This window comes from Gekko japonicus, unplaced genomic scaffold (assembly GCF_001447785.1).
Source record: "Gekko japonicus isolate JY-2015 unplaced genomic scaffold, Gekko_japonicus_V1.1 scaffold1736, whole genome shotgun sequence".
In the NCBI taxonomy this organism is placed as follows: Eukaryota; Metazoa; Chordata; class Lepidosauria; order Squamata; family Gekkonidae; genus Gekko; species Gekko japonicus.
Window position 1 is genome coordinate 89,733 of NW_015170333.1, and position 10,253 is coordinate 99,985.

Consider the following 10,253-nt stretch of genomic DNA (forward strand, 5'->3'; position numbering starts at 1 on the left):
TGGAGGAGTGGGGAATCAAACCCGGTCCTCCCAGATTAGAGTCCACTCACTTAACCACTACACCAAACTGGTGTATTTCCAGGGTATAAGCTTTTGCGAATCAAAGCACCCTTCACCAGACCTGACTCTTGAAAGCTTATACCCTGAAAATCTTGTTGGTCTTGTCATTGAGAAGGGTGTGAACTTTGCTTAGCACTGCACTGTTTTGTTAACCAGAAGGGAACTACTCCCTCATTACACCTGCCTAATGGGAAGGGGATATGCTCCAGGAACAGAAAATATTAAGAGCAGCGGGGAGTCAGCTCAAGGCAAATGCAAAGGTGGGAAAGTCTCTACTAGCCCCTGAATGATTTATTTATTTGGATGTTCTGTACCAGGGGTGTCGAATTCATTTGTTATGAGGGCCGGATCTGACATAAATGAGACCTTGTTGGGCTGGGCCATGTGTGTCATGAGATGTAATGCCAGGTAGCGGAGATATAAACTTCATAAAGGACACAAACACAAATGGTTTTTTAAAAAACTTAAAATAAAAACATGCTTAAAACATCAGCCCTCTTGCAATATTTTGTTTATTTAACAGTGTCTGGTAACTGACACCTCTCGCTCTGAATTATTGCATCAAAATGTCTGTGCTGTTGCAATCTTGAGTATGCTGTTCAGGTGTGTATCTGTAAGCTGCAAACGTACGATGATGCAGCAGCAGCTGCAGCAGCAGAACTGGAAGAAGAAGCCAAAGACAGCCAGTTCCACTGTGGGCCTGATAGAAGACCTCTGGGGGCCTAATCTGGCCCCTGGCCCGCACATTTGACACCCCTGTTCTATACCCTGCACTTCTCCTCAGTGGGGAACCTTGACCTGGATAATCCAGGCTAGCCTGATCTCTTCAGATCTCGGAAGCTAAGCGGGGTTGGCCTTGGCTAGTATTTGGAAGGAAGACCTCCAAGGAATACCAAGGTCGTGATGCAGGGGCAGGCAATGGCAAACCGCCTCTGAAACGTCTCTTTCCTTAAAAACAAGTCTTGCTCCTTACCTAATGGTACATAATACTAAAAGAGCTAGGACTTCCGGCTGCCAGACAATCTTGGGATCCCCTGGCCGTACTACACACAAGCCCATACGATGATTAATTAATTCCTCAGTGGGGTGCAAAGCCGCTTGCGAAACTGTTGTCCCTTCCTCCATTTCACCTACACAGCAACCTTGTGAGTTTGGTCAGGCTGAGAAAGGGTGAGAGGCTCAAGGAATTTCCATGACAAGAGTGGGGAATTGAACCTGTGCCAGAGCTTGGGAGCCACGCAGGGTCGGCCACAGCCAGTAGTTAGATGGGAGACCCACCCAGGAAGACTGGGATTGCATGCAGAGGAAGGCAATGGCAAACTGCCTCGGCTGCTCTCTCGCCTGGAATGCCCTGTGGGTTGGGGTGGTCATGAGTCGGTTGCAACATGACAGCACGTTCTTCTTCTACTTGCCCAAAACTGTAACTGCCGCAGCTGGTCGGTGATCTCCTAGAAAGGGAGACCTTGGGGGGGGGGGGAGATTTCCAAACTGTTCCCCCTTTCCTTTGATTCCTTATAGGACCTTGAGCTCTTTGGTGGCCTGTTTACACTTGAAAATCCCTTGATGTGACCACCTTCAAGCAAAAGCTTTCATTGCAAAGCATGAACCAACTGAGTGTTTTAACGGACAGCTAATTTTTCTGGCTTCCCTTCCTCTCTTGGAGACAGTAACAGATCAAGTGGCTTGCTCCATGGATTTGTTGGAGAAGAAGAAGAAGAAGAAGAAGAAGAAGAAGAAGAAGAAGAAGAAGAAGAAGAAGAAGAAGAAGAAGAAGAAGAAGAAGAAGAAGAAGAAGAAGAAGAAGAAGAAGTAGTAGTAGTAGTAGTAGTAGTAATAGTAGTAGTAGTGATTGGATTTATACCCTGGCCTTCACTACCCAAAGGAGTCTCAGAGTGGCTTACCATCTCCTTTCTCTTCCCTTCCCCATAACAGACACCCTGTGAGGTAGGTGGGGCTGAGAGAGCTCTCTGGAGAACTGCCCTTGAGAGAACAGCTCTGAAAGAACTTATGACTGACCCAAAGTCACCCAGCCGGCTTCATGTGGAGGAGTGGGGAATCAAACCCGGTTCTCCCAAATTAATGTCCGCACTCCTAACCACTACACCAAACTGCAACGACAGCCTGCTAAGAGTCTAAAATTGTAAATATTGCTGGAAAAGCAGCTTAGTCCACTTGTACCCTAGGGGGAGCTGTGGAGCATTCTCTGGTGTTTAGGGTTTATCCAATGTTTTCGCTTGCAGATCGGCCTACCTCTTGTTGTCTTCTTTCTCTGCCACATGTTAGTGCTGGTGCCCTGAAGGCCTCTCTGTTACAGTAATGGCCTGCAGCAGTTATTGTCCTTCTTCAAAATGCAGTTGCAGTAAATTCTGCAAAAGCAAACTCCAAGGTGTGGGTTGGACCAGGGGTCATTTCCTGCATTAGCACACAGGAACGGAGCTCCGGCAGTAAAGAGCCCAGGGGGCGGACACATGCAACAAGCCCCACCCCCTGCTCCCAGCAGCCCTCAGTCAGAGCAAGAAGCAGCCAGATAAGTTGCAGAGCCCCCCCTCAGCCCCCCGGTTCAAAACAGTCCAGTGGCACCTTTAAGACCAAGGTTTATTCAGGTACAAGCTCTCCCTCCTCTGCGACAACAGATCTGCACGTCCCCGTCCCCCCCATAGCTAGCAATCCAAAACAGTCCAGTGGAGCCTGAGCAGTGGGTGTTGCTTTCTGACACACTTCCGGTGATGCCAGGGGGTGTGGCATATGCAAATAAGTTATGCTAATGAGTTATGCTAATGAGCTCCTGCACCTCTTTTTCTACGAAATGACCCCTGGATCGGACTATTTGCAGAACTCCACTAACAGGATTTTCATGGGCCTTGAGTGCAAATGCAGCCTCTTAACATGGCCGGATTGGAGCCTGGCAGCATCTTAGAGATCAACAAAATTTCCGAGGCAGAATCTTTCAAGAGCCCAGGCTCCCTTTGTTAGCCACGTGGCTGTAGAATCAGGCAATGAGGTTGCAGTTTGCAGGACCTGGGGGTGGGGGGTGGAGTTGATGGAAGTTCTTCTCCCCCTTCATTCTGCAAGACCACTGCAGGAAACTGGGGATGTATATATATAGCTCGAGTCATTTATTTACAGTATTAAGGCCGCAAAACAACTCTGGCCAGCAGGACTCTGCTTCCATATTTGGCGCTGAAGCCGCAGCGGCTGTATCAGTTACATTCTGTGGAGTGCAAACATTAGCATAACTGTGTGAAGCAATCATGCTCCTAACAACAGCAAGCAATGTGCAGAAGATCCAAATAAATAGAATTCGTGGAGCAAGAGGTAACCCGGCTCTCTCGAGTCCGGGACGGTGGAGTTGTTTGCAGAGAGAAGTGCGTTCCTGGGATGCTCTGTGCCTTCGCTGGGACCCTTGCCACAACTCCCGCGATTACTAATGGGCAATTAATTTCTCGTCCCAAGGAAGAGGTGAGGCTGAACCTTCACCGGGGGTGTTGTGAGCACCTCACAGCCTGTGAGTTGGCTGCAAAGGAGGGCCACTGGGCCGTACGGTGTAAATACGTATGGCTAAAAACGATCCTGGCCAAGTTAATTGCTTTTAAAATCTCACTGATTTTCAGCGTGGGAGCTGAAGACACCGTGAACTCTCTTCCGTTGAAACCAGGAAGTATTAGGGATGCTTAATTGTGGCTGGAGCGTATCCATCGCTTGAGCTGCTTTTTAACAGGTTTAATTGGCGGATTTGGCTGTCAGGTTGCCAGGTGTCCACGACTGACCCCGGCGAGCTGGCATTTTCACCGACTGCCTGGGAAAATACCAGACGTTTACTTAAATACATACATTTAAATTAAATGCAAAGTGCTGGACTGTGGGGGCAATTGTACTGGCAATCGTTTCAAGCCCAAACAGTGAATCATGAATAATTCTGGTATGGCAGTGGGTGTCGTATAGCCAGGAGATCCAAAGACTGTCTGGCAGTCTGAAACTCAAGTTCTTTTTGGTGTTGAGATAAGTTTGTTTTCTGGGCTGAGAGAACTGTGACTGGCAGGCTGGAGCCCCTGAAATCGGGGGAAACCCCACCTGGACTGGGGGGTCTGGCAACCCTAATTTATAATATGGAGCAGAGATCCATCAGTGGCTATTAGCCACAAGGTATAGATAGGAACTCTGGGGAAGTGATGCTCTGTATTCTTGGTGCTTGGGGGGGGGGCAACAGTGGAAGAACTTCTGGTGAACTGGCCTCACTGCTGGACCTCCCTGAGGGCGCCTGGTATTTTCGGCCACTGTGTGACGGAGTGTTGGACTAGATGTGCCATTGGCCTCATCCAACACTGGTTTCTCTTATGTTCTTATCCCACCCTTCACCCACAGGATTGGGTGATTTCCCACAAGCGCTGCTCTGCGCTCACTCTTCTCTTTGGCCCGATGGTACGTGTCAATTTCACACAAGCTGCTGCGCGACCGCATTTTGCCCCGCAGCTTTGTGCGATTTCCCCCGCGTCTACTCAATCCTGTTTTTTGAGGATTGAGTAGACGCGGGGAAAATCGCACGAAGCTGCGGGGCAAAATGTGGCCGCGCAGCAGCTTGTGTGAAATTGACACGTACCATCGGGGCAAAAGGGAGGAGTGAGCGCGGAGCAGCGTTTGTGAGAAATCACCCATTGAGTAGACGCGGGGGAAATCACACGAAGCTGCGGGGCAAAATGCGGTCACGCAGCAGCTTGTGTGAAATTGACACATACCATCGGGCCAAAGAGAAGAGGGAGCGCAGAGCAGCGCTTGTGGGAAATCACCCTGAGTCTCAGGGCAGCTTGCAGTCTCCTTCCCTTTCTCTCCCCACAACAGTCACCCTGTGAGGCAGGTGGGGCTGAGAGAGTTCTGAGACAGCTGTGACTAACCCAAGGTCACCCAGCTGGCTGCATGTGGAGAAGTGGGGAATTGAACTCGGTTCTCCAGGTAAGAGTCCGCCGCTCTTAACCACTACACCCAACTGGCCTCTCCCAAACAGTGAAGCCTGCTAGTTGGGCGTAGAGGAGGTGGCACCAAGGCAGCGGCTGCCACTTCACACTCAGGCTGGGTGCTCCTCCCCGCACAAACATCTTGTTTTGCATTGTCCGCCCTGGGAGAAGGAAGCACCAGATCTGAGTGCGAAACAGCAGCCGCTGCACTGGCTTTGCACTCAGTCAGGATGCTCTTCCCAGCAGTGTTGAGTCTTTCTGTGCGTCTTTTAAAAAACCCAACTAGCAACCCTTTTTGGTTGCAGCGAAACTTAATCAGAGAACCTGGGAGTTAAGGACATATCTGTTCGTTCTTGCGGAGGCTGGGTCGGTTCTGGGTTCTTGCTGTGGAATGCAGAAGGAAGCCAGAAGGGTGGATTTTATTCTTCTTGTAGGCCGAGTGCGACAAGGACACACTTCCAGGTTTAAAATATAAACTATTGATTGACACGCCCCATCTATGAGGCACAAGGCGCTGGCTGTTGCTTATCTCCCTCTTCCATGAGTAGCTATCAATGACAATTGTACTGTGGCTTTGGTAATATGAAAATGTAATGAATTGTCAGGAGAGGGTGGCAGCCAAAGACCTGTCAAAGCAAAGCGTGAACTTCGGCTTTCAGTATCTCCACAGTTCCTGCCTGTGCCACATAAGGTCCCCTCTGCCTGCCTGTTCTGTCTCCTGGTTTTCCTTCTCTCTCTATGGGTTGGATCCACCCAGCTGGTGAAAAATGGGAGGATCCCCCTAAAAGGCTATGCTAGGGGTCTTGGGACCTGCAGGGACAGAAGCTGTGCAAAATGGGGTCTGTAATAAGATGGGGAATTAGGGGAAATGGAGTGAAAAAGCTGGCTGGATCCAACCCTATGGCTTTTCCCTTTCCTCCTCACTTTTTTTTTTGGTGAGTCATCTCATCATGAGAGCCAGTTTGGTGTAGTAGTTAGGAGTGCGGACTCTAATCTGGGAAAACTGGGTTTGATTCCCCACTCCTCCACAACCGAATTTTTCTGCGTGGTCAAGCGAATCCAGTTGCGAAGGACAGCTATTGAACAACCATAGCGAAATATGCCAAAAGCTGGCTGGATCCAACCCTATGGCTTTTCCCTTTCCTCCTCACTTTTTTTTTTGGTGAGTCATCTCATCATGAGAGCCAGTTTGGTGTAGTAGTTAGGAGTGCGGACTCTAATCTGGGAAAACTGGGTTTGATTCCCCACTCCTCCACATGCAGCTGCTGGTGTGACCTTGGGTCAGTCACAAGTTCTCTCAGAGCTGTTCTCTCATGAGCAGTTCTCGAAAGAGCTCTCTCAGCCCCACCTACCTCACAGGGTGTCTGTTGTGGGGAGGGGAAGGGAAAGGAGATTGTAAGCCGCTCTGAGACTCCGAGTGAAGGGCGGGGTATAAATCCAATCTCTTCTTCTTCTAACTAAGGTTGCTAACGACGCAATCCTAAACAGAATTAAATCTTTCTAAGTCCATTGAGGCTGCAGTGCCTGGCAACCTGTGGAAGTGTTGTGAGTGGGTGGGTGGGGGGGGACAGCACTGCAGGAGAGGAGTTTTAAAAAAATGTAAACTCCTGTACTTACCAGAAGTTCATACATACATGAAGTGACAAATGGTATCTCTAGGAACTGCTGGGAACTCTATAGTTTTACCACAGTGTTTCTAAATTTTGGGGGCAACCCTGGACATTAGCTCTAGGAATCACTGGAAAACTCTACAGTAAATCCATAAAGCATCTGGTGTTTCCTAGAGCTACCTTTGCCACATCCTGTATGAACTTCTGGTAAGTACATGAGGTTGCTTTTAAAAAAAAATCTCTTCCGACTCCGCTCCCAGTGGTCGGCTTGGCAATCCAACTTGGCAGCCCTAGTTAATATCCATGTTCAGAGCAAGGCAAAGGCAATGGCAAACCACCTCTGCTCATCTCTTGCCTGGAAATCCCCATGGTCCTGGGGTCACCATAAGTTGGCTGTGGCTGGACGGCATACAAGTATTATTATTTAATATCCCTGTGTTTGGGGAACTTTCCATCTGTTCAAGGCCCGGTGATTGTGTCTTCACACATTCAAAGATACCTTGTTGGGGTACAACTCCTGGTGGTATAAGTACGGCTATTGTGTGTCATATCCATGTCCTCCTGACCCATAGATCTCATGTTTTGAAATGCTGGCAACCTGGCCATCCCACTGTCAACAATTTGTCCTAGATCCCTTGGCCTTCCTGTCACTGTCCACCTTCTCAGGCCCTTTGTTTCCAATTCCTCATCTGCCACACTTTACTCTAAGGCGGCCTCCACACTTCATGGCATATTTCGCTATGGTTGGTCAATAGCTGTCCTTCGCAACTGGATTCGCTTGACCGCGCAGAAAAATTCGGTCGCCGACGACTGCTGTCGCGTAACGAAACAACAGTGAAATGGCCAAACTGTGTGGGTGCCTTGCAGCCAAGGAATCTTCTCCATGCTGCTTCCAGAACCCCAGTTCCTTGGCCACAAGGTCTCACCCTGCTAGGCTATATCTGCACATCGTTGGATATTGCACGATCGATGTGAAATAGCCACCATTCACGACTGGGATGTTTTCTACACACAGGAAAATCTGGTTGCGAATTATTGCTCCAGCACATTGATAGTAATGCCGTGCGGATGCCGCCTAAGATCAGCGCAATTTGGCCAGTGGCAACCAGTGAAATTTCTTCTGGTCCCACCCTTCTGCTCACGTTGGGAGCTGAGGGCCAAATTAGACGCAATGGTGGCAGTTCAGTGTGTTTAATCATGAGGTGGTCGAAATCATGTATGGTTGTTTGTGGGGTGGGGGGTCTGATTTCAGCAGCAGCAAGGGTGTGTGGGTGAGGAGCGATGAACCCCCCCCCCGCATTCACCACTTATCTCCCCCACAACCCTCCTCCTAGGGCTGCTAAGCTCCAGGTGGGACCCGGAGAGGTCCTGGAACTACAAGTGATCTCCAGACAGGAGAAAATGGCTGTTTTGGGATGTGAACTCTATGGCATTACACCTCACTGAGCTCCTTCCCATCTCCAAATCCTGCCCTCCCCAGGCTCCACCCTCAAAATCTACAGGAATATCCCGACCTACAGTTGACAACCTACCTTCTCCCTTAGTGCTTTCTTGCCCCATTGAGTTCACTTCTAGTGTTGAAGCTGAACTGAGAAGAAAAGCCACAAGGAAGTAAGCCAGAGGTGGTGGTGGTGGGCAATTCTGCCATGCTAGAAGAAGGAGGAGGAGGAGGAGATTGGATTTATACCCCACCCTTCACTCAGCATCTCAGAGCCTCTTACAATCTTCTTCCCTTCCTCTCCCCACAACAAACACCCTGTGAGGTAGGTGGGGCTGAGAGAACTCCGAGAGAGCTGCCCGTGAAAGAACAGCTCTGAGAGAACTGTGACTGGCCCATGGTCACCCAGCAGGCTTCATGTGGAGGAGTGGGCCAGTCTCACCTTAATTTACCTCATGGGATTGTCGTGAGGAAACAAATGGAGGAGAACAACGTAAGCCACTTTGGGTCCCCACTGGGGAGAAAGTAGGGCTGCCAAGTGGGGGCGGGTGGCGGGTAACCCCCCGCTTTGGAGGCCCGATTTCCGCCGCTGCAGAATCGGGCCCTGGGGGGAACCCCACCCCGGCGTGCGCATCACCAGGAAGTGACGTTATGACGCCGGGCACGCTGGGGGCGGGGCCACGACCATCTGAGGGGAAACTCTATGGTTTCCCCTCGAATTGTCGTGGCCCCACCCCCAGCGTGCCTGGCATAATAACGTCACTTCCTGGTGACGTGCGTGCGCTTTGCGCGCGTGCTCTGGGATCCACCCGGGAGTCCCCCGCTGCGGAGGTAAGCTATACTTGGCAACCCCAGAAGAAAGGAAGAGTATAAATGCCACCAGCTTATTTCATTTCCCTCGTTCCCAGAAAAACCTTCCTTTCCAGTAAGAAATGCCTCCAACAACAACAACAGCCCAAGTTTTGCTTTGGATAAATTATTAGCAGTGGTGTCCTCAGTGGCTGTGCTTAGATCAGCCCCCCCCCCCCTTTTTGGGTCCCTGTTGCGCAAATTTCAGATTAGGAAAGGATTAAGTAACAACAGTGTGGCTAAAGTATTACACATCACTCCTGGCTATTAGCCAAGGAATTCAGCATGCAAAAGCTGACATTGCTTAACAAGTCAAATATAGCCCTGGTCAGGGCAAGGAATGACCCTCCTGTACCCAAGAAAGAAGCTTAGGTAACTCTTGCTGCAGAAGACCGTGGAATATTAGGGCTGGAAGCCTAAGGCCCATTCTCATTATTTATGTCCTGACCCCTTAGGAACTCCTGGAGCACTCTGGGAAAAGTGGGAGGAGCCCACAAGGTGATTTCTTCCTATACTAGCATCATAAGAACATAAGAGAAGAAGCCAATGTTGGACCAGGTCAATGGCCCATCCAGTCCAACAGTGGCCAAAAATACCAGGTGCCATCAGGAGGTCCACCAGGGGGGCCAGGACACTAGAAGCCCTCCCACTGTTGCCTCCCCCCCCCCAAGCACCAAGAATACAGAGCATCACTGGCCCCAGCCTGAGAGTTCCTGTCTATGCCTTGTGGCTAATAGCCACCGATGGACCTCTGCTCCATATGCTTATTTAATTACCTCTTGAAGCCGTCCATGCTTGTAGCCGCCACCACCTCCTGTGGCAGTGAATTCCATGTGTTAATCACTCTTTGGGTGAAGAAGGACTTCCTTTTACCTGTTCTAACCCAACTGCTCAGCACAGGACAGGGACCTCATCCCTCCTTGGAACTCGATATATAGAAAGTGGGTAACCGTGTAGGGTTGCCTGGTCCCCCTTGGCCACCGCCAGGGGATGGGGGGCGGTAAGGTTGCTAGATCTAGGTTGGAAAACTGGAGATTTGGGGGTGGAGCCTGGGGAGGACAGGGGCCTCAGGGACGGTACAATGCCATAGACTCCACCCTCCAGAGCGGCCATTTTCTCCAGAGGAACTGATCTCTGTAGTCTGGAGATGAGCTGTAGTTCCAGGGGATCCCCAGGTCCCACCTGGAGGCTGGCATCCCTAGTACCATGCTTGAGCTTTCCGTGTGGCTCAGCGCTCTGCACATGATCCCATCTGTGCCAGAAGAAGTGGCCCTGCAGCAGCACCCAGCCTAGTGGAGCACAGAGACCAGAAAGGCCGTGATTCAAAAATACATCATCTGTTCACCA